Below are 2,500 nucleotides of genomic sequence, written 5' to 3' on the forward strand. Positions count from 1 at the left end.
TAGCACTAAGCTAAATTAAGAAAATGTGGGAATTGAGGGGGTAGGATGAAGTGCAGATTGTAAATACTCTTCGGGATAATTTGTGATTTGACGTGAATGTCTCAACCAAATTTCGTGTCAATCATTCCGGTCGCTGAGTCGACATTTTAATCAAAAGCGGCGAATGTCTCGACGGTGTGAGGTCTCTGGAAGTCCTTCAGGGTTCATCCTCTGGGAACCGCGAGTGTCCGGAACAGAGTTCGTTTCGGTAGCCGTTGAGATTCTTGGAGACGCGTCGTTCCGGTGGTTCACCATGTGGGCAGCCGTCATTTCACGGCCGTCCTGTTCAAATCGAGTTGAGGTTCGGCTCGCCGTTCATGTCGGTACATTAAACGCCGCATCGCTTACTTTCTCAATCACCAGCTGATCGGGAGCCACTGGCTGCCAGAAGCTGCTGCTGCTGCTGCTGCCTCCAGTCTGCAGTTTAATCTCTGAATCAGTATTGTTGCAATATGGCTTCCAGCCAGCAGCTCACTCAGAGAGGAGGAAGTCAGGCGCCATCTTGGAATTTTTTTTTTTTGTAAGCGTTGTAATGACTTTAATTGTCCAGTAATCAGAGTAGTTCTGTTTCTGATTACTTATGTTTACTGGTCACTGAGAAGTTCACCGTCCCGCCGGTTTGGTTCACATGTCTTCATACCTGAAAGCGTGTTCATGAGATCATCATGTCTCTTTATCTAGTTTTTCTTCCAAAACAAAATTACGTTTATTTTTGAACCAGCCGATGAGTAGCCCCGGTTGAACTTTTGTCGAACGCGTCACGATCACGTTTCCCCTTCCGCTCAGCGGCTTCCAACGGCCCGTCGTCCATCTTGGATGACGCCGACGTCGACAGGCAGCGGGAGGGCGGAGATCGAGCGACAGAGGTCAGAGCTGGGTCAGCTGAAAGAGAGACATGGCCTCATGTGCAGACAGGTACTGCGATCGGACGCACTCTCACCGTCTAATGCTTTCACCGAAAGCCAAATATCACACGCTCAGCTCTGTGTGTCTCCCCCCCCCCCCCCCACACACACACACACACACACACACTCCAGGTCGGGGAGATCGAGGAGCAGCTGACGTCGGCCCGGAGGGAGCTGGCCCGATCGGAGGAGGCCAACCAGAAACTCCAGCGGGACGTGAAGGAGGTGAGACTCAAAGATCCTCTTTCACTCAAACTCAAAAAGGAAATATGTAACCGTTCGCTTATGGCAACGAAGCCCATTCGCCTCCTTGGCAGCGGCGGCGGCGGTTACTGAACGCACCAGAGCCCTGTATCCATGGCGACAGTGCCATCAAATCAGCCGGTGTGCTGCTTTTTCCCGATTTTTGAAAGGTGTGAGGGCGGCTTTGTTTTTTTTTTTTTCCCCGGACGAGAAACGGTTCGAGTCGGTTGACTTCGGCAAACGTCGAACTGCTTCTCCTCTCTCGCTGCTCTTGTTATCTCCCCCCCCCCCCCCCCCTTCCCCCTCCCCCTCTGCTCTCCCCCTCTGTCTCTCTTTTGACTTGTCAACAACAACTATTAACAAGCCATTAGCATTCTTCTGCTAATAGCTGCTGAATTCTTTTTGATCAACACTTGTAAACCTGACTTTTCTCCCAATATCTCACTCTCTGCTCTGTCTCTCTCTTGCTTTTCCGTACATTACCCCCCCCCCCCCCCCCCTTTTAATTCACCCCAGGCTCTCTGCCAAAGGGAGGACATGGAAGAGAGAATCACAACGTTGGAGCGCAGGTTTGTGTTTCCCTCTCCGTGAACTCTTCACTGCCTTCCTCTAACATTAAAAACGTATAAAAAGCTGCTCCGGCGCTCACCGCCGCTCCGTCTGTCTGCTGCTTTGTTCTGGTTCTGCAGGTACCTGAGCGCCAGAGGGAGGCGACGTCTCTCCACGACACTAAGACAAACTGGAGAACGAGTTGGCCAGCCAAAGACTCTCTCTACAGACAGGTGTGGGGGGGGGGTGTGTGTGTGTGTGGTGTGTGTGTGTGTGTGTGTGTGTGTGTGTGTGTGTGTGTGTGTGTGTGTGTGTGTGTGTGTGTGTGTGTGTGTGTGTGTGTCATCCCCGTGGTGTGTCCGCGTCTCCTCTCTGCTGTTTGATTGGCAGCTTGGCACGTCGGCACACGCTGCGAGAAGCATTCATTCTTTTTCTTTTTCTTTTCCTCTTTTGTTTTGTTTTTCTCCCCCCCACCCACCCGGTGGCTTTCATCACGTCTGCTGCCCTCGGGCCGTCGCTCGACCCGAGTCTCACCTTCTCTCTCTCTCTCTCCTCTCCTCGTCTCTCTCCTCTCTCTCTCTCTCTCTCTCTCTGTGTTCCTGCAGAGCGAGGAGAAGAACCGGCAGCTCCAGGAGCGTCTGGATGACGCCAAACAGAAGCTGCAGCAGACTCTGCAGAGGGCCGAGACGCTGCCAGAGATCGAGGCCCAGCTCGCCCAGAGAGTGGCGGCGCTCAACAAGGTGTGTGCGTGTGCGTGTGCATGT

General features: G+C 52.8%; 1 protein-coding gene across 1 annotated transcript in view; it reads left to right on the forward strand.

Annotated features, from left to right (window-relative positions):
• LOC137874300 (liprin-alpha-3-like) overlaps nucleotides 1–2,500 on the forward strand; it is a 27,876-nt gene that overhangs the window by 5,693 nt on the left and 19,683 nt on the right.

The sequence above is a fragment of the Cebidichthys violaceus genome, unplaced genomic scaffold (assembly GCF_023349555.1).
Source record: "Cebidichthys violaceus isolate CVI_PGR_0920_01 unplaced genomic scaffold, fCebVio1.0.p SCAF_183, whole genome shotgun sequence".
NCBI lineage: Eukaryota > Metazoa > Chordata > Actinopteri > Perciformes > Stichaeidae > Cebidichthys > Cebidichthys violaceus.